The sequence below is a fragment of the Aotus nancymaae genome, unplaced genomic scaffold (genome assembly GCF_030222135.1).
Source record: "Aotus nancymaae isolate 86718 unplaced genomic scaffold, 86718_ANA_hifiasm-v0.15.2.pri h1tg000072l, whole genome shotgun sequence".
NCBI lineage: Eukaryota > Metazoa > Chordata > Mammalia > Primates > Aotidae > Aotus > Aotus nancymaae.
In genome coordinates, this window is record NW_026988487.1 from 11,626,620 (window position 1) to 11,649,349 (window position 22,730).

Consider the following 22,730-nt stretch of genomic DNA (forward strand, 5'->3'; position numbering starts at 1 on the left):
AGTTGGAGCATTTTGGCAATATGCATTAATAACTTCAAAATTAGTCAAATCTTTTGACCTAGTAATTGGCCTTCTAAAAATCTAGCCTAAGGGTATCATTGAAAATCCGGACAAAGACCTTGCACAAAGATGTTCATCACAACATAATTTAGAAAAGAAAAGAATTACTGAGACTTGCAATTTCTGGTCTGGTACGTACGGAGCTTGGAAGTTGCCGCTCTGTCCTAACAGCAAGTAAAAAGCTAGGCAAATTGAAAAAAACAACTCTTCTTAGATCCATAAGAGCCATAAGGTCACAGGGCAATCTGCTACCCGTAAAATTAGAGAGACCAACAGGAGAATACAGAGAATCACAACTTACTAGAGAAGAACCCATGAGATGAAACCTCAGCAAGAACCAATGCCAGAGTAGGGAAATCTTACCTTTAATTGACAAATTGCTGGAGGCTCAGCATGGACAAGTCGGAGAGATAAATCTTCAGTGGGGGCCATCTTATGAGGGTCCCCCACACTTTCGTACATTTTGCCTCCAGGAGCTCAACCCTGACAGTGAAAATCAGCAAAAAATCCCAATACACTAGAGCACTCTGTTCTTCACAAGGTCTTCCTCGAGGAGAAACTATTTAATGGAGCCTAACCTACTGGGTTTTACCAGAAACTAACTAACCAGTGGAAAGGGAAATATGGGATTTTAACTGGCTCTAACCTTCCACATGGTGGGTGGGCAAAAATCCAACTCCAGCTCATGTTAGCCATTCTGTTCCACCTAAGTGGGAGGGACAGAAACTGAGAAGATTGCCGTGTGATGTTTACAGTCCAGAGGCACAGGCTAATTAAAAGACTGAGACCGAATCATAGGATTCTAGAACATTCCACCCCACACACAGACCTTACCACTGCATTACTAAAAACCTACAAACAGTTCCTTTTATCCAATACATCACGTCCAGCACATCATGTCCAGCTGCTGAGAAAAAAAAATTATAAGGAAAAAACATAGTGTGAAGAGACAGAGCAAACATCAGAGCCAGACTCAGATAAGACAAGGAGGTTGGAATTATCAGAGTGCTAGTTTAAAATAACTAGGATTAATGTGTATCAGCTCTCATGGATAAAGTAGACAGCATGCAAGAACAGACAAGCAATGTTAGCAGAGATATGTAATGCCAAGAGAGAACCAGAAAGAAATGCTAGAGATAAAAAACACTTAAATAGAAATGAAGAATGCCTTTGATGGGTTTATTAGTAGACTGGTCATGGCTGAGGAAAGACTTGCTGCATTTGAAGATATCTTAATAGAGACCTCCAAAACTGAAAAAGCAAACGGAAATAAAAGGACTAAAAAAATAAAAACAGAACAAAATATCCAAGAACTATGAGACAACTACAAAAGGCATAACATGTGTGCAATGGGAATAACAGAAGGAGAAGAAAGTGAGAAAGGAATAGAAGAAATATTTAAAACAATAATGACTGAGAATTTCTCCCAAATTAATGTCAGACACCAAACCACAGATCCGGAAGCTAAAAGAACACTGAGCAGGATAAATAACAGCAACAGAAAAAATCTAAACCTGGGCTTATCATCTTTAAGCTATAGAAAACAAAGAAAAAGTCCTGAAAGAAGCAGGAAGAAAAATACATCTTACCAAAGGTAAGAATTACATCTGACTTTCTCCTCAGAAACCAAATATGTAAAAAGAGAGTGCAGTGAAATAGTTAAACTGTTGAGATTTTAAAAAATAACACCAACTTAGAATTTCATATCCTCAGAAATTATTCTTCACAAGTGAAGGAGAATTAAAGACTGGCTCATGCAAACAAAAATTTTGTTTGAGCAAATGGATCAAATCTAACAGATAACAGTTTGCTCAAAATAATAACAGCAATAATATATTCCATATATATGCATATAATATATATTTATATGCTTATGTGTGCTTATATATAAGCAAATTTAAAAACAGCAATAATAAAAAGAATAAGAAGGAGGAACTGATTATTTTGTTATTATAAGGTACTGGTACTACTTGTGAAGTAGAATTGTGTTATTTCAAAGTGGGGTTGAATTAGTTGTAAATGTATATTGCATGCTCTAGGGCAACCATTACAAAAGGTTTTTTTTAAAAAAAAAAAAACAAACAAAGTACAAGCAATATACTAAGAAAAGAAAATGGAATCATATAAAATACTCAATTGAAACCACAAAAGGCAAGAAAAGAGTGGTAAACAAAAATGAGAACAAGGGAAACAAATAGAAAACAGTAACAAATATATTCAGTATTAATCCAACTATATCAATAATCACTTTAAATGTCAATGGTCTGAATGTACCAATTAAAAGAAAGAGTGGATCCAAAAAAACAAAACCCAAATATATATTGTCTATAAGAAATCCACTTTAAATATAAAGGCATACATAAATTAAAAGGAAATGGATGGAGAATATGCTATGCCAACAATATTAAAAGTAAGCAGGAGTAGCTATATTAATTTTAGACAGAGCAGACTTTAGAACAAGGAAAGTTATCAGGGATAAAGAGGGATATTGCATAATGATAAAGGAGTCAATTCTCCAGGAAGACATAACAATTTTTAATATGTACATACCTAACAATAGAGCATCCAAATGCAAGAAACAAAAACTGATTGAACTGCAAGTATAAATAGATGGATCAACTATTATAGCTGGAGACTTTAATATCTTTTATCAGAAATGATAGATTCAGCAGATAGAGAATTAGTAAGGACATGGTTGAACTCAACACTACCACTAGTCCACTGGATATCAGAGACATCTATAGACTTTTTCATACAACAAAAGAATATATATTTTTCTCAAGCTAACATGAAATATTCATCAACAGACTGCATTCAAAGCATTAAGACACCTTAACAAATTTAAAAGAACAGAAATCATACAATGTTTGTTTTCATATCACAATGGAATTAAACTAAAATTCAATGACAGAAAAATAGCAAGAAAATTTCAAGATACTTGGAGATTAAACAACATACTGTTAAATAATATATGAGTCAAAGTATAAATCTCAAGAAAAATTTAAAAATACTTTGAACTAAATAAAAATGAAAGGGCAACTTATCAAACTTTGTGGGATGCAGCAAAAACGGTGCTTAGATGGAAAATTTATAGCATTGAACACAGATATTACATAAAAAAAGAAAGTTAAAATTAATTATCTAAGCTTTCACCTTAGGAAACTGGAAAAAAAGAGGAAATAAAATTCAAAGTAAGAAAAATTGTAATAAAAGCCATCTATGACAAACCTACAGTCAACATAATACTGAATGGGGAAAAGTTGAAAGCATCATTTCCTCTGAGAACTGGAACAAGTCAAGGAAGCCCACTCTCACCACTACTCCTCTTCAGCATTGTACTGGAAGTCCTAGCCAGAGCAATCAGACAAGACAAAGAAAGACAAAGAGCATCCAAATCTGTAAAGAGGAAGTCAAACTGTTGCTGTTTGCTGATGATGTTATTGTTCACCCAGAAAACCCTAAAGACTCCTCCAGAAAGCTCCTAGAACTGATAAAAGAATTGAGCAAAGTTTCCAGATACAAAATTAATGTACACAAATTAGTAGCTCTTCTATACACCAACAGCAACCAAGCTGAGAATCAAATCAATAACTCAAACCCTTTTATAATAGCTGCAAAACAAAACAAAACCTTAGGAATATACCTTACCAAGGAGGTGAAAAATTTCTATAAGGAAAACTACAAAACACTGCTGAAAGAAATCATAGATGACACAAACAAATGGAAAACATCCCATGCTCATGGATGGGTAGAATCAATGTTGTGAAAATGACCATGCTGCCAAAAGCAATCTATAAATTCCATGCAATTCCCATCAAAATACCACCATCATTCTTCACAGAATTTAAAAAAAAATTCTAAAATTCATACAGAACCAAGAAAGAGCCCACATATCCAAAGCAAGACTAAGCAAAAAAGAACAAATCTGGAGGCATCACATTACCTAATTTCAAACTATACTATAAGACCATAGTCATCAAAATATCATGATACTGGCATTAAAATAGGCACATAGACCAATGTAACAGAATAGAGAACCGAGAAATAAAACCCAAATACTTACAGCCAACTGATCTTTGACAAAGCAAACAAGAACACAAAGTGGGGAAGGGACATTCTTTTCAACACATGGTGCTGGGATAATTTGGAGAAAGAAACTGGATCCTCATCTCTCACCTTATACAAAAATCGACTCAAGATGGATTAAAGATTTAAACCTAAGACCTGAAACTACAAAAACTATAGAAGAGAACATTGGAAAATCCCTTCTAGACATTGGCTTAGGCAAGGATTTCATGACCAAGAACCCAAAAACAAATGCAATAAAAATAAATATAAATAGCTAGGACTTAATTAAACTAAAGAGCTTTTGCACAGCAAAAGGATCAGTCAGCAGAGTAAACAGACAACCCACAGAGTGGGAGAAAAATCTTCACAATCTATACATCTGACAAAGGACTAATATCCAGAATCTACAATGAACTCAAACAAATCATCAAGAAAAAACAAACAAACAAAAAAAAACAATCCCATCAAAAAGTGGGCTAATGACAGGAATAGAAAATCCTCAAAAGAAGATATACAAATGGTCAACAAATATATGAGAAAATGCTCAACAACATCACTAATTATCAGGGAAATGCAAATCAAAACCACAATGCAGTGGTAACCTTACTCCTGCAAGAATGGCCATAATCAAAAAGCAAAAAACAGTAGATGTTGGCATGGATGTAGTGAACAGGGATCACTTCCACACTGCTGGTGGAAATGTAAACTAGTACAACACTATGAAAAACAGTGTGGGGATTTCTTAAAGAACTAAAAGTAGAACTACCATTTGATCCAGCAATCCCATTACTGGGTATCTACTCAGAGGAAAAGAAGTCATTATATGAAAAAGATACTTGCACATGTATGTTTATAGCAGCACAATTCGCAATTGCAAAAACGTGGAACCCACTCAAATGTCCATCAATCAACGAGTGGTTAAAGAAACTGTGATATATATATATATATAGATAGATAGATAGATAGATGTATGATAGAATACTACTCAGCCAGAAAAAGGGATGAATTAATGGCGTTTGCAGTGACTTGGATTAGATTGGAGACTTATTCTAAGTGAACTAACTCAGGAATGGAAAACCAAACATCGTATGTTCTCACTCATAGTGGGAGCTAAGCTATGGGGATGCAAATGCATAAGAATAACACGGTGGACTTTGGGTACTCAGAGGGAAAGGGTGGGAAGGGGATGAGGAATAAAAGACTACAAATTGGGTGCAGTGTATACTGCTTGGGTGATGGGTGCACCAAAATCTTACAAATCACCACTAAAGAACTTACTCATGTAACCAAACACCACCTGTTCCCCAATAACCTAGAGAAATTAAAAAATTTAAAAATTTTAAAAAGAAAAACAATAAAATTGGAGATGAAAATGAAATCAGGAAGTCTGGGTTTTTTTTTACCAGTACTATGCTGTTTTGGTAACAATAGCCTTGTAATATAGTTTGAAGTCAGGTACGATGATGCCTCTGGCTTTGCTCTTTTGGCTTAGAATTGCTTTGACTATTGAGGCTCATTTTTGGTTTCATATAAATTTTAGAATAGTTTTTCTAATTCTGTTTAAAATGACATTGGTAGTTTGATACGAATGACATTTAATCTGTATATTGCTTTGGGCAGTATGGACATTTTAACCATATTGATTTTTCCAATGAATGAACATGGGATGTCTTAACATATGTTTGTATCATCTATGATTCTTTCAGCAGTATTATGTAGTTCTCCTTGTTAGATGTGTCCCTAGGTATTTTATTTCTATGGCTTTGGAAAGAGCATGGTATTCTTGATCATCTCTCTGATTGAATATTACTAGTATATGGAAATGCTATTAAGTCATGCACATTGATTTTATATCCTGAAACTTTACTGAAGTCATTTATTAGTTCTAGATGGCTTTTCATGGAGTCCTTATAAAATATTTGTTGTAAGTTTTAATAGCAATAATTAAAAACATTGGAATAGTCATCAAGATTCATAACTAGACCTTGTACAGGCATTAAGAATTTTCTGATAGTCCCCTCCCAGACTTATCTTTGTCTTGCCTCATAGTTGACCACTGTCCTGATTCTTTGTATATTTTTGTATTTTTATCATTTTGTATCTGTACCATCTGTTACTTCCAATTCTCAGTGCTCTTTTCACTTTGCTTTCTTTGAACATTCTATAAGTACTAGAAAAATTTAAGTGAAAGGTTAAAAAAAAAGCAGGAAATCAGTAGAGAAAATCAATGCAACCAAAAGCTTGTTCTTTAAAAGTCTGATAAAATCAATAAGCCTCTAGCCAGGCTAAGAAAAAATGAGAAAGGATACAACTAATATCAGAATTGAATGAAGAGAATCACTACAGATCCTATGAATATTTAAAAGATAATAAATGAGTACTATCAACAACTCTATGCCTACAAATTTGATAAACAAGATGAAATGGAACAATTTTTTAAAAGACATAATCTGCCAAAACTCACACAAAAAGAAATAGACAGGGGAGAGATAGCAGGGGGTAGGGAGGGAGGGGAGGCTGGGGAGGGATAACATGGGGAGAAATGCCAGATATAGTATGCATCTAAAGTTAAATAAACAAATTAAAGAAAAAAGAAATAGACAATCTGAATAGGCCTATGTCTATTAAATAAATTAAATCAATAATGAATAACTTTTCAAAACAGAAAGCATCAGCCCCCAACTGATTCACTGGCAAACTTTACCAAACATTTGAGGAAGAAATTACACCAATTCCCTATAATTTCTTTCACAAGACAGAAACAAATAGACTACTTCTTAATGCATTCTATGAGACCAGCGTTACCCTAGTATCAAAATTAAACAAAGTCATTACAAGAAAAGAAAACTACATACCAATCTCTCATAAACATAGATGCCAAAATCCTCAATAAATATTAGCAAGTCAAATCCAACAATGTATAAAAACAAGTATACACCACAACCAAGTGAGATTTACACAAGGTTGGCATGACATTTGAAAAATCAACAGATACAATCCATAACATCATTAAGCTAATAAAAAAAATCACACGATTGTATCAATAGATGCATAAAAACCACTTGACAAAACCCAACACCCATTCATAATAAAAAATATCAGTAAGTTAGGAATAGAGGGGAACTTCATCAACTTGATAGAAAATATGTATTTTAAAAAATACCTTCAGGTAACATCATACTTAATGGTGAAAAATTCAAAGCCTTGCCATTAAGATCAGGAAGAAGTCAAGAATGTCCTCTCTCACCACTACATTTTGACGTCATCCTGGAAGTCCTAGCTAATGTGATAAAACAAGAAAATAAAATAAAAGGTATATAGATTGTAAAAGAATAAATAAAACTGTATTTTTATCACAGATAATGTGATTATCTATGTAGAAAATCCAAAAGAATGGACAAAAAAAAGCTCCTGGAACTAATAAGAGATGACAGCAAAGTTGTGGGATAAAAGTCAGTAATTTTTCTATATAGCAGCTATAAATAAGTGGAACTTAAAATTAAAAACAGCACCATTTACATTAGCATCCCCCAAGTTAAATACTTATGTACAAATCTAACAAAATAAGAACAAGATCTAAATAAGGAAAACTGAAAAACTAATAAAATAAATCAAAGAAGAACTAAGTAAATGGAGAGATGTCTCATGTTCATGGAGAAAGACTCGATATTGTCAAGATGAGTGTTCTTCCCAACTTGATCTATAGATTCAATTCCATCCCAGTCAAAATCCTGACAAGTTATTTTGTGGATAACAACAAACTAATTCTAAGATTAATATGAAGAGGCAAAAGGTCCAGAATACCCATACAATATTGAAAAAGAATAAGGTTAGGGGACTAACACGACTGACTTCAGGATATACTATAAAGCTACAGTAGTCAAAACAACATGGTATTAGTGAAATAATAGATACATAGATCAATAGAACAGAATAGAGCCCAGAAATACACCCATGTAAATATAACCAACTCATCTTTGACAAAGGTGTAAAGGCAATACAATGGAGGAAAGATAGTCTTTCCAACAAATGGTGCAGAAACAACTGAACATTCACATACCAAAAAAAAAATGAATCTAGCTACAGACCTTACATCTTTTATGAAAATTATCTCAAAATGAATTATTGCTCTAAACATAAAACACAAAACTAAAACATTCTTAGAAAATAACACAGAAAAAATCTAGATGACCTTGGGTTTGGTGATGACATTTTTTAGATACATCAAAGGCAGAAACCATGAAAGGAAGAATTAATAAGCAGGATTTTATTCAACTTGAACATTTCTGCTGTGTGAAAGAAACTCTAAGAGGAGGAAAATTCACAGACTGAGATAAAATATTTACCAAAGATATATCTGATAAAGGCCTGTTATCAAAAATATATAAGAACTCTTAAAATGCAACTATAAGAAAATAATCTGATTTAAAAATGAATCAAAGATCTTAACAGATACATTACAAAAGAAGATAAACAGATGAAAATAAGCATATAAAAAAAAGCTTCGCATCATATGTCATAAGGGAAATGCAAATTGAAGCAACAATTAGATACCATTACACACCTATTAGATACCATTACACAAAGGCTGATGAGGATGTGGAACAATAGGAACTCTCATTCAATGCAAAATGACACAGCTACTTGAGAAAAAAGTTTGATGGTCTCCTTAAAAACTGAATATACTCTTACCACATGATCTAGCAATTTGTACTCTTTAGTATTTACTCAAAAGAACTGAAAACATATATTCACACAAAAGGAAATGAAAGCATATGTCCACACAAAAACCTGCACGTGAATGTTTGTAGTAGCTTTACTCATAATTGCCAAAACTTGGAAGCAATCAAGACGCCCTGCAATAGGTGACTGGCTGAACCGTGGCAGTACATTTATACACAGAAATATTATTCAGCACTAAAAAGTGATTAGCTATCAAGCCATGAAAATATATGAGGAAACTCAAAAATATATAACTAAGTGAAAGAAGCCAATCTGAAAAAGGCTTCACACTCTATGATTCCAACTATATGACATTCTGAAAAAGGCGAAACTACGGAAACAGTAAAAAAGATTAGCAGTTGTCAGGTTTTAGGGAGAATGGAAAAATGAACAGGCTGAACAAAGAAGATTTTTAGGGCAGTGAGACTACTCTGTATGATACTATAATGGTGGATATGTGTCAAAATAAATTTTTCCAAGCCCATATAATGTACACCAAGAGTGAACCCTGATGCTAACTATGGACCTTAGATGATAATGATGTGTCAATATAGGTTCATCAATTGTAAGAAATCTACCACTCTGGTGAGTAATGTTGATAATAGGGAAGCATTATGCGTATGTGGGGATAGCACATATATGGGAAATATCTATGCCTTCCACCCTGTTTTGCTTTGAACCTAAAACTGCTCTAAAAAATAAAATCTGTGAATGAAATGAAAGGAAGGAAGGAAGGGAGGGAGGAAGGAAGGAAGGGAGGGAGGAAGGGAGGAAGGGAGCAAGGGATAAAGGGAAGGAGGGAGGGAGGGAGGGAGGGAGGGAGGGGAGGGGAGGGGAGGGGAGGGGCTGACACATTACTTAAATATTCAACAAAAGAAAAACATGTATAGAAAATCCTTATGGTTAAATGTTATGCAGCCACTGAGCGTGATTACAGAGACATTATTTTGGAGGTCAAAATACCTTACCTTTGATATAAAATTGTATATACAGAATGATTGTATGTAGATAAAAATATAACTAATACCTGAATTGAGGAATTTTAATGTTTGCTACTTTCTTTGGTATAGTTTTCTACCTTTTCTAAAATTTCCACAATGCTCACATACTACTTTTAAAATCATGAAACAATCACATAAACAAAGGATTTGCTACCTTCTTCAAGCTCTCAAAGACTTGGTTTCCTGAAACCAGTGTCCCTCATTAACCTAGCTGAGGTTTATGTAGCCAGCTCCAACACCCTCCCTGTGAACCCTTGCCTGGCACAGCCCAGCAGGAAAATTGTCTGATTCTAATTCCAAATTCCACTAAAAACACCACAGCTGCTGCTGGTCGGAGCTTTTCTTCTGAATTCTCAACACAGCAGATGCAAAACCTTCCCCACGCCTTTGATTCTCTTCTGCACTGCCAATCTCTCTTTTTATGCAAACACTAAATATATTTTAATGGATCTAGATTGTTACTGATGTAATTGATCCAAGATTAGGATACTGTAGGCACCGTCAGCTGAGTTCCCAAACTGAGTTCAGAAACTCACAAGTCTCCACAAAAGGATGGATATAAATCTAGTCCGGTCTTAAGAGTCATCTAATTTCAGAATGGGAATCGAATTCAATCTTAAACACTAAAGAGAATTTATGGTCCCATCAAAATGAAAATCCCAGAGGTAGGCAGGTTTCAGACACAGTTTGATCCAGTAGTTCATGGTAGCTCAGGGCTTTGGTGCTGTTTTCTCTAACATGTTCTGGGCTCAGTTTCATCCTCAGGCTGGCTTCCCTTGGGGCTGCAGCAATCCAGAGGGTCTCTCGTCCACACAGTGGCCCATTCAGAAGAAGAGAGGAGGTCATTATCCCAACATCCCCAAGGGGAGTACTATTTGCTCTGACTGGGCTAGCTCCGGTCAGGCATTCACCTGTCAACTGTGAACAGCAGGATGGGGATACATTGATAGCTGTAGACCAGGGATGGGCCCCCATCAAAGCTGGCAGAGCAGTCAACTTCCCCCAAACCACATGGATCCCCAAACAGAGATCCAGCTTCTAGAAAGCAAAAAGTGGATGTTGGGGAGGTTACTACAAATGTCCACCACGGGAATATTGTTTTCCGACATTCCTTTTTGGGAGTATATCTAAAGATTTGTTTTTGCAAATGTTAACTACAGGAACACATAGGGATGTTCAACAAATGTTTACCATTCATTTACAAGTCTACAGAAGTAAAATATTTTAATATGCATAACAGTATTTTAATAAAAACATTGTATTTCTTTGTTTCTGGCATTTCAAGAAAATTAATAGGACTTAATTCCACCTCTCACAGAATGCCCACTCTGACTTTTTTTTTTTTTCCCTGAGACAAAGTCTCACTCTGTTACTCAGGCTGGAGTGCAGTGACCCAATCTCAGCTCACTGCAACCTCTGCCTCTTGGGTTCAAGCAATTCTCCTGCCTCAGCCTCCCAAGAAGCTGGGACTGCAGGTGCACGCCACCATGCCCAGCTAGTTTTTGTATTTTAGTAGAGATGGGGTTTCACCCTGCTGGCCAGGATGGTCTTGATCTCTTGACTTCATGATCTGCCTGTCTCTGCCTCCTAAAGTGCTGGGATTACAGGTGGGAGCCACTGAGCCCGGCCCTGACTTTTTATTACAGGGTGTTGTGTTTCTGTCTGTTATCCTGTAGAACATAATAACTTCCAGAAAGAAGGATTTGGGTGAGGACGGGTACTGTGGAGGATGATGATCAGAAGGAAATCCCGGTGGCTAGGATGGCCAAAGGATTTTTAACCCCAAATTTTCAGCAAATCCTACCACACGGAACCCTTCCTGGTGATCTGCATTCTGGAGAAATGGGGGAAGTAATCTCTGTTCCAATCTCAAACTGATGTGGCATAGGATGGTAAGCAAGTCAAGGCAGAAAGTGGAACTAAAAGCACATAGGAGACAGATAATCCCTTCAAGAATCCCTGGAGATTTGGATATGGGCACTGAGATTTCCTCCAGCATGTGGTGGGAGTCCCAGCCAACTCGTCCTCCACATTTTTTTTTTCACTTAAAGTTCTGGGACACATGTGCAGAACATGCAGATTTGGTACAAAGGTATACAAATGCCATGGTGGTTTGCTGTGCCTATCAACCCGTCACGTAGGTTTTAAGCCCCGTATGCATTAGGCATTTGTTCTAATGCTCTCCCTCCTCTTGCCCCCAACCTGCTGACAGGCCCTGGTATATGATGTTCCCCTCCCTGCATCCATGTGTTCTCATTGTTCAACTCCCACTTATGAGTGAGAATGTGCAGTGTTTGGTTTTCTGTTCCTGTGTTAGTTTGCTGAGAATGATGGCTTCCAACTTCATCCATGTCCCTGCAAAGGACATGAACTCACTCTTTGTTATGGTTGCATAGTATTCCATGGTATACATGTGCCAAGGATCTAGAACCAGAAATACTATTTGACCCAGCAATCCCATTATGGGTATATACCCAAAGGATTATAAATCATTCTACTATAAAGACACAGCCACACGTATGTTTGTTGCAGCACTATTTACAACAGCAAATACTTGTAACCAACCCAAATGTCCATCAGTGATAGACTGGACAAAGTCCTTCACATCTTAAGGGATCATGCAACAGGATGGGCAACCGACACATGACAATTAGGTTGCCTTTTGACAAAAAAAGAAATTGCACTTTTTAAAAAAATTCCCCCATTCTCAGTATCTAGAGATTTCCTGCCACTCAAGGGGACATCAGCAAATGCTTTCTGAGCAGAATCATCTGTCTGATTTCAGAAAACAGTCTCTCTCTCTCTCTCTGTCTCTTTCTCTTTCCCACCACTCCCTAAGAAGAAAATGCCCACGGCTAGGCTGGATAGAGTCCACCCTCCATTGCTACCCTGAGCCCCTCTTGCCCCATCCCCTGTAAAAGCTGCTCTGGTAACACTCTGTTACCACCTCCCACCCCAGGGCACCAGCAGCCCCTTTAACATTTAGAGCAGGGATCTTGAAAACTGCCACCTGCAAATAAAATCCAGCCCACCACCTACTTTCGTTATGACCCATTAAGATGGTTTTTACAGGCTGGGTGCGGTGGATCACGCTTGAAATCCCAGCACTTTGGGAGGCCGAGGTGGGTGGATCACGAAGTCAAGAGATCAAGACCATCCAGACCAACATGGTGAAACCCCGTCTCTACTAAAAAGACAAAAAATTAGCTGGGCGTGGTGGTGTGTGCCTGTAGTCCCAGCTACTCGGGAGGCTGAGGCAGAAGAATCGCTTGAACTCAGGAGGCAGAGGTTACAGTGAGCCGAGATCACACCACTGCACTCCAGCCTGGCGACAGAGTGAGACTCCATCTCAAAAAAAAAAAAAGTTTTTTACATTTTTAAATAGTTGGAGGAAAAAAAATCAAAAAATGAGTGATATTTTGTGATGTGAAAATTATATGAAATTCAAATTTCTGCATCTATAAAGTATCCAATAAAAATTTACCGTAACACAGCCATGCTTGTTCATTTACATATTATCTACAGCTGCTTTCATGCTACAATGGAAAAGCTGAGCAGTTGCCACAGATGTGGTGTGGCCCGCAAAGCCAAAAATATTTACTCTCTGACCTGTTAGAGAATTTGCTAAACCCTGGTTTGGATCTTTAAACTTGGCTCTGCTCTAAGAAAACTCACCGCATCAGTGACCTTTCTCTCTCTGTCAGACCTCACCTGGGACAACTTCACTGTAGCAGAAGAAACAAAAAAGACCTGCCTTCTAAAGCTGATATTCAGCTTCCCAAACTCATTGTCAATGAGGTGCGTCTGTCAACCTAGCACCAGGTTAAGAGGCCACCGTGACATGACTCACTCATGAAGGGCAGAAGATTCAGAAACTGGGCTAGGCTGGGCCCGGTGGCTCACGCCTGTAACCCCAGCACTTTGGGAGGCCAAGGCAGGAGGATCACCTGAGGCCAGGAGTTCGAGACCAGCCTGGCCAACATGGCAAAACCCTGTCTCTACTAAAAGTACAAAAATTAGCTGGGCGTGGTGGTGGCGCATGCCTGTAATCCCAGGTACTCAGGAGGCTGAGGCAGGAGAATCACTTGAACCTGGGAGGTGGAGGTTGCAGTGAGCCGAGATCATGCCAAGGCACTCTAGCCTGGGCGACAAGAGTGAAACTCTGTCTCCAAAAAAAAAAGGAAACTGGCCCATAGCCCAGAGGTTCTGCCCATTTCTGCCTATCAATCTCTCCTCTCCAGAAGCAGAAAACTCTCCCTGTGCCGTTCCCCACCCCCGACAAGTGTTGTGCCCTGTTAGCCAGTCTGACCCAACTTTGACAGCTCCTGGACACCAAACATAGTCTGACCACCAAAGGAAGCCATCAGCTTTCACAAACTCATTTGAAATTGAAAAGTGCTGATGAAATCACCCCCATTTCTGACTGAATGCTATTCTTTCTTACAGAAGGCAGAAAGTTGAAGTTGCTATTCAAACGAGAAAGCTCCTTTTTATAGCTCAAATGAGGAGAGGAAACCGTATAAAGTGTGTTCTTGAAAGCTAATCAAACCCTCAGTTTTCCTTAACACTGCCTCTTGGATTCACAGGAAGAAGGTGCTGGTTGGAAAGTTCTCTGAAGACCAAGCGGCTCCACAGTGGCTCCCAAGCCATTTTCTAGCTGATGGAGTCTGGCACCTGCTGAGGTGTCCCAGAACGTGAGCTGGCTTTGCTGCCTCTCAGACAGTCCCAGGATCACACTGGGGAGGAGCCCAGGGTGGGATGGATGTGACCTTCCTGCAAACCAGACAAATCTGAGAGTGATTCCCACTTTCAGCCAGGAAAATTTAGAAAAGTAACACCTCTCTTTTCCTCTCTGAAACGAGAATATTCCTAGCTTACCTGAAAGGAATTTGGGGGATTAAATAAATGATACAATGTATATGAACACACTGATCTGACATGTGACACATCATTAACCCATCTTAAAACAGCCTGGACCAGGCGCAGTGGCTCACGCCTGTAATCCCAGCACTTTGGGAGGCCGAGGCAGGAAGATCACCTGAGGTCAGGAGTTTTGAGACCAAACTGGCCAACATGGAGAAACCCCATCTCTACTGAAAAAGTACAAAAGTAGCCAGCCACAGTGGCTCATGCCTGTAATCCCAGCACTTTGGGAGGCTGAGATGGGCAGATGATGAGGTCAAGAGACTGAGACCAGCCTGGCTGACATGGTGAAACCCCGTATCTACTAAAAATACAAAAATTAGCTAGGCATGGTGGCGCATGACTGTAGTCCCAGCTACTTGGGAGGCTGAAGCAGGAGAATCACTTGAACCCAGGAGACGGAGGTTGCAGTGAGCCGAGATCGCGCCACTGCACTCTAGCCTGACAACAGAGTGAGACCCTATCTCAGAAAAACAAAAAGAAAACAAAACAGCCAAGAAGGCAGCATCTTGTTTTTCTTGGGAATTTAAGTCACCTGGAAATAGAAGAGTAAACTTTGTGTTTTCTTAGCACCTTTGCTTAAAACATATGAAGACCATCTGCTATGCTTCCCCCAAGACTCACACAGACCCCAACACACACTAAAAACAGAGACCACAACCAAACTGTACCGTGTGCAGAGTACTTCACCAGGTGCCAGGGCAAGTGCTTTACGTATTAATTTATTTAATTCTCATAAAAACTCTACCAGGCAGGTGTTAGTACTGTATTCCCCCACTTCATAGATGAGCCACTTGAGGCACAGAAAGGTGAAGATAACTAGCAAAAAGGTGGCAAATGCAGGATCAGAACCCAGACAATACAGACCGCAAGGCCATAACCTAAACCATGATGCTATATTGCCCTCAGCAAAGAGATGGATAAATAGATGGAGAGACATGCAGATAAATAAGCAAATGAATAAATGAATTTGTTAATGCCTTACATGCATGGTGCCTAGGCTAAAGGCATATGCGGAAGCTTAGGGAGGTGACCTGCTAAGGGCTGATTTGTCACTGCTGGGGATAAGGTGGCCAGCTGGAGTGGCAGAGAGTGCCTGCCTCCTGGGACCATCCAATTCATCCACTTGGCACATTGTCCTCACCAAGCCCCTGAAAGCCAAATTCAAGGCAACAGAGAAAGGTCCAGAGAGTAAGCGCTCAAAAGAAAGATGCTCTGAGCCACCCTAGTAGGTCGCAGCTGGTCATGAGTATCGTTTCAGACCCTAACTCCCATCTGCTGTTATTAGATGTCATCCTATCTCAGTGAACCCTATAGGAAGAGGACGAAGAAAATCCTTTGAAATTCCTATGTAGGCTAAAAAGCAACTGAGCCCCCTTTGGGGGATCGTCATTGCCCAACCCCACAAGAAGGACCTGGAACTCAGCTTTCCTCCGACGGCTGATGTGAATGCCTGGATGCGCCTTCACTTCCTTCTTGAGCCTCAGGGGCAGCCAGAGACCAAGTGCATGTTGGCAAATGCTTTTCTAGTTCAATAATGCTGAGGTAAAGAAGCAGTACTGTTTGACTTGGGCTAATCTTCTCCCCACACTCAAGAAGATGCAGCCTCACCTAAGATTGGGTGGGTGTTGCCAGAGGAAGCATCTCTGCTGGAATGTGGTCACCCCTGGCAAGACTCACTGGGTCAGAGAACCATGTTCTACTACGAGACTCTAAGAGAAAAAGGAGATATGGAAGGAAATATTTTATTGATCATTTACTTTGTTCCAGGCACTGGGCTGAACATTTTATTATTAGGCACAGTGATAAGAGCACAGACTTGGGGCTTGTCTGAAAAACAACAGCAACAACAAAAACAAGTTACACACAGAATTATCTGTCCTTATTCCACTCCTAGGTGGAGTTGAAAACAAGGACTCAAGGCCAGGCACAGTGGCTTACGCCTGTAATCTGTACTTTGGGAGGCCGAAGTGGATAGATGCTTGAGGTTAGGAGTTCGAGACAAGCCTGGCGAGCATGGTAAAACCCTGTCTCTATTAAAAATACAAAACAAACAAACAAAAACAAAAAAAACTAGCCAGGCCTGGTGGTATGTGCCTGTAGTCCCAGCTACTTAGGAGGCTGAGACAGGAGAATTGCTTGAACCTGGGAGGCAGAGGTTGCAGTGAGCTGAGATTGCGCCACTGCACTTCAGCCTGGGCAAATATTTACTGCACCAGTGTTCACAGCAGCATTACTCACAAGAAGAAAAAGGGAGAAAGAAATCCACTCTCCATCAGAAGTTCAATGACTAAACGATATGTGCAAAATACATAAAACAAATTATTATTCAGTCATAGAAAGGACTGCAGCGCTGATACATGCTTCAATACGGATGAAAACATCATGCTAAGAGAAATAAAGGCAGGCACAACAGGATCAAGTATCATATGATCCCGCTCACATGAGGTATCTAGAATGGGCAAAGTCATAGGGACAAAGTAAAACTGAGGCTACCAGCAGCTGGGGAGAGGGGAAATGAAGAGGTACTGTTTAATGACTATAGTTTGTTTCACGTGGGGTGAAGAAAAAGTTTTCAACTAAATAGTGGTGGTGATGACATAATATTGTCAATGTACTTGGTGCCACTGAATTGTATGCCTCAAAATGGTTATGATGATAACTTTTATGTTAAGTGTATTTTATCACAGCTTTTTAGAAGTAAAACGTTATGTACATGTAAGTATTCCTTTTTTCCCCTCTGCGTCCTTTGTTTATTGTTTCGCAGCAGGATGCCCAACATAGAACATAATTGTGAGTACCCGGCTGTGCAAAAGAGCGGCCTGTACTTAAGTACAAATGGAAAACGTGATGCTTTTGTTTTGAATAAATACTTAAGCACGACTTGGGTCCCACAAGCATCTGGACTCAAGGTCTGAGCATTGGAGCGCCTCACCCGCGGCCCGCAAGGTCGCCGTGGTTCCCTCCCCGCAGTGATCAAGACCTGGAATCGGTGCCGATGGTTGGATCACAACGCGCCCCTTTTCTAGAGCCTTCCTTGGCTGTCTACAGGCAGGATCCAGCTGGGAAAAAGATGACTGGAATTTCTCGAAGGTCGATGTTCCACACGGTTGAGGATTCTCCATGGTTCTCTTGGTTCCCTCGGTGTGTAGGGGGGAGGCTGACCCTTAGATGACCTTCAGCTCCTCGCACAGGACCAGCAGGAAGGCGCCCCCAGGCCCCGGAGGGCGTTGCACCAACACCCTTGAGAAGGCCTCGCTCCCCTCGTCTCTGAAGACCTTCCTCTAACAGTCCATGGTGCCCGTGTACATGATGCCAGCTCCTTTGCGCCCCGACTCATCGTGCTCCGCCACCGCCCCCTGTGGAAGGGGTAGGAGACCACGCCGGCCACGGCCGCCACCGTCTCTGCGATCATCCAGCTCACCAGGATGTGTGTGTTCTTGGGGTCGGGGCGCATCCCTTGGCCGTAGGGTGCACGTGGTAGACGATGATGCCCTGAGCAGAGACGCTGGAGCCCGGTGCAGGCCCCGGACACCTGGTGCTTTGTGACCTTCGCCAGGCTGTCTCCCAGGCCTCGGAACGCGCGCTCAGTGCCTGACTTCCCACGTCGGCAGCCCCCTGGGGATGCGGACCGTGCGGTCCACGACGCCCTTGCACTGCCTGTGGCCGGAGATCTGCTTCCTGGACCTGCCGCAGCAGCTTGAGCCGCTCCATCGGGGCCACAGCCGTCTTCGAGAAGGTGGCGGCGATGCCCCAGCCAGGAAGACCTTGGCGAGGAAGGTGGCCTGTTCCATCATGGTGGCGGGGCGGGCGGACAGCGGGAGAGCAGGACAGACGGTGAAGGGAGGGCGTCGCGGGCTCAGCCCTGCCCCCTCAGGACCGAAAGCATAAGTACTCCTTACATGTGTGTCTACATTATCAAAAACCGGGAACGGCTGAAGTATAAACGGTGGAGCCATTTAACACACATCAGTAAGACTGAGACTTGTTTATGCCGAAAAAGAAAATACAAAATGATGTTTGGCATGTTTTAATAACTATTAAAAACATGCCCATAAAGAATGAAAACTAATATACAAAAATTAAGACAATTCTATTATAATTCCTCTCATTTCCTTCGTCTACTCACTTTAACTCAAATTTCTTTTCAATCTACCAACAACAAAAATATCCCACATCAAAATAATTATCCTGACTGCTGTGCTAGTGGACTGAGATCGCTTTACTACTGTCCAAAGCAGTTTCAGTAAGAACCAAGAGAATTACTCCATGGCCAAGCCTACAAGAGCAGTCCCAAGAAACAAGAGGGAAAGTCCAAATACTTCTATCCTTCTTCACTTTTACACCGAGAGCTTTCGTTGTTCACCACAACTTACCTGCAGGCACGGTCCGGAGAAGTCAGAATTTCATAGCAGAATACGAAAAAATTGAGAGCAAGACCTAAGTGAACAGGATGTGCTGGTGGAAGTTCTGCCATTGCAGTATCACCAGCAGCTTCATAAGCCACAAGGCTGTTCTCTGCAGCCTCCTTCCTGTCCTTTCGTGCGGCAAATTCTGCCAGATACCTGTGGTGGTCCCCTTTCTTAAAACAAAACCAAAATTAAAAAAAAAAATTAACTAGGAACAATAATTTTTAAAGGAAAATAAGCTAAAGTTGTTCTTTATTATCTAAAATATGTGACAAAAAAATATGTAACAATTAGCAGGTGCACTTCAATAATTTTAAATGCTCTCTCTGCTTCCTGCGTCCCTTTCCTAGCTAGCCCAAACCCCACGATGGAGGTGGAGCTCACGGGCTTCTTTTTTCAGCACTTTCAACTTTCTTATTTCCTTATTCCTCTGGGACTCAAAATTTGTCTATTGATCATGCTAATTCTTTGACCCAACATATTTCAGGGTAATGGTAACATCAGTCCCAGCTTACAACTTTATTTTTAGAGACAAGGTCTCACTTCTTTGCCCAGTACCAGGTTCAAGGGATCCTCCTGCCTCCATCTCCCCAAGTGCTGGAATTACACCCATGAGTCACTATGCCGGGCCCCAGCTCACAACTTTCTATGTGACCTCAGGTATGTTATTTCAACACTCAAAACTCTGATTTGTGCATTTATAGGTTGAGATAATAGCTATCCCTTCCAGTGCCATTTTAAAGATTTCATATAATACCTTGCACAAATACACATAATCAAAATATTTCCCCAGTTAGGACAGTGCCCAGTAGAGCTGGTGAGTCAGTAACTGTGGGTCCCCCACCTTGCCCGCTCCCTCCCAAGCTCACTTTCCACCTGCTAGGTAATTCCCCTCCGTATTCTCTGTCATGTGTTTATGTGCCTGTCTCTTCCACTGGAATCAGTTTCTCAACAGCAGCGCTATTGAAGTTTGGGCAGAATCATTCTTTGCTGTGGGGACTGTCCTGTGCATAGTAGAAGGGTTAGCAGCATCCCGGTCTCCGCCCACTAGATGCCAGCAACACCTTCCAAGCTGTGACAATCAAAAATATCTCCAGAGATTGTCGAATGTCCTCTGAAAGACAAAATCACCTCAGTCGAAGTGATGGCACTGGAGAGCTCTGCCACTGTCAAAGAAGCCGGGCCAGTCCCAAAGCCTTGCAGCCACTGCTGCAGCTTCGCCACCACCAGGTGCCTTCAGCTGCCATGCAGGCTTTCCCAGTACTCCCACCAAAGAGAATTACTATGGAGGATGCTCTTGGTCCTGAGGTGAGCAAAACAGCACGCCCTGTGGATGGAGCCGGCTTCTTTCCCAGCCACCTTGTTTGCTGGATGGGCCCACGGAAGAAGTGGCCTTGAGACGGGCATGGGGACGGAAGAGGCTCAGCATCCTGCACCTGCCCTTATCAAGGCTCACCAGGCTGACGCCACTGCTGATGAGAGACTCGCACCCAGTCCTTGGAATGGCACCATTTCCCAGGAGGACCAGCTGGCCACCTGCTGGCAGGCTGACCACCCTGCGGAGGGGCTGAGATTGGATTTCGCTGCACTGAGCCACAGTGTGGACATGGACTTGCCGGCGCTGCAGTGCACACGACACTGATTCCCACCAGGACACCCATTCACAGCGAGGGACGAGCAGCAGTGCGCTCCCTCCTCAGGGCCTTGGCTCTGCCACCTCTACTTGGAATGTTCTCAATTCCCTCCAGGTTTCTAGAAGTATCTTGGCCAGGGCTCATGGCTGGATAAGCACTTGAGGTCCCAAACAAGCTTCCCATCCTTGTTTTACTTTTTGGTGAACTTCTGAGCATTTATTGAGATATGACTTCCATCCCCAGCAAGTGCACAGCTCAAAAAACATTCAGAGATGGAACACATCAGCCCCCAGATCACAAAGCCAACCATGTCCAGCCCCTCCCTGTGCCCCTAGCCCTGAAACCAGTGTGCTGACTTCTGAAGACCCCGTGAGCCTACCATTGAACTTTATACTCATGGAAGGATAACAACCTTCATGTTGTAAAATAAACGTTTACTGTTGAAAAGATTTTGCACATATAACTTCCATCCAGCTGCCCCAAGTAATGACATTTTGCATTACCATGGCACATTTGTCAAAAGTAAGAAATTTAGGCCGGGTGTGGTGGCTCATGCCTGTAATCCCAGCAATTTGAGAGGTGGAGGCGGGAGGTTCAGGTTCACCTGAGGCCAGGAGTTTGAGACCAGCCTGGGCAACATAGGTAGACCCTGTCTCTAGAGAAAAGTAAAAGAAATTAGCCAGGCATGGTGGCATGTGCCTACAGCCCCACTTAGTCAGGCAGCTGAGGTGGGAAGATTGCCTGAGCCCGAGTTCCAGGAAGCAGTGAGCTATGATCAATCACAGACTGCACTCCAGCCTAAGTGACAGGGGGAGATTTTATATTTAAAAAAAAAAAAAAAAAAGGAAGTTAATGTGGGTGCAATCCTATTAACTAAATGATAATGTGAACCATTATCTAAGGTTATTAATGTAGTAATTATACAAATATGGAGATATTTATTCATATTTCACCCGTTTTTGCCCAACTTCTCACACCTGTCCCAAGATCCACCTCGGACTCACCCTCTGCCTCCAGCTCACGTCTCCTCGGCTTCCTCCAGATGGTCCAGCCAAACACACACCTGGGCTGAAGGGTAGAGCTGATTGCTCCTGGGCTCCACGCCTCCGCAGCATGTTACCTTACTGAGTACTGCAGACAATGGGAACATAATGGTGGCTATCTGTGTAAACACAGAAAAGGATCCTAAAAATACAGTATAAACAACAAAAATGGTACACCTGGCCAGGTGTGGAGGTTCATGCCTATAATCCCAGCACTCTGGGAAGCCAAGTTGGGAGGATCACTTGAGCCCAGGAATTCTAGACTAGTCTGGGCAACATAGGACCCCATCCCATCTCTCCTTTTTTTTTTTTTTTGAGATGGTCTTGCTCTATCACCCAGGCTGGAGTGCAGTTGTACGATCTCAGCTCACTACAACCTCCATCTCCCAGATTCAAGCAATTCTTCTGCCTTAGCCTCCCGAGTAGCTGAGATTACAGGTGCATGCCACCACACCCATCTAATTTTTTTATTTTTAGTAGAGATGGGGTTTCACCGTGTTAGCCAGATTGGTCTCCATCTCCTGACCTCATAATCCACCCACCTCGGTCTCCCAAAGTGCTGGGATTATAGGCGTGAGCCACCGCACCTGGCCACCCCATCTCTTGTTAAATATCAGCTTTTAGAGATTGTACACCTGTATAGGGCAGCTCCATTGTAACCTTACGGGACCACCATCCTATATACATTCTGGCATGGACTGAAGTGTCGTTGTCTGACATGTGATTGCATAAGTAATCCAGAGATGATTTAAAGTATACGAGAAGATGTACTTAGGTTATATGCAAATACTGCACCATTTTATAGCAGGACTTGAGCATCTGTGGATTTTGATATCTGTGGGAGATGGTGAAACTGATTCCCTACATACA

General features: G+C 41.1%; 1 long non-coding RNA gene across 1 annotated transcript in view; it reads right to left on the minus strand.

The window, feature by feature from the left end:
* The window catches only part of LOC135270959 (uncharacterized), a 36,872-nt gene extending 19,895 nt beyond the window's left edge, over positions 1–16,977 (minus strand). The window contains exons 1-2 of the long non-coding RNA XR_010339101.1: positions 16,872–16,977; positions 11,989–12,206 (exon numbers count right to left, since the gene is read on the minus strand). This is a non-coding gene — a long non-coding RNA (uncharacterized LOC135270959). The remainder of the gene's footprint in view (positions 1–11,988; positions 12,207–16,871) is intronic.
* Between the last annotated feature and the right edge of the window lie 5,753 nt (positions 16,978–22,730).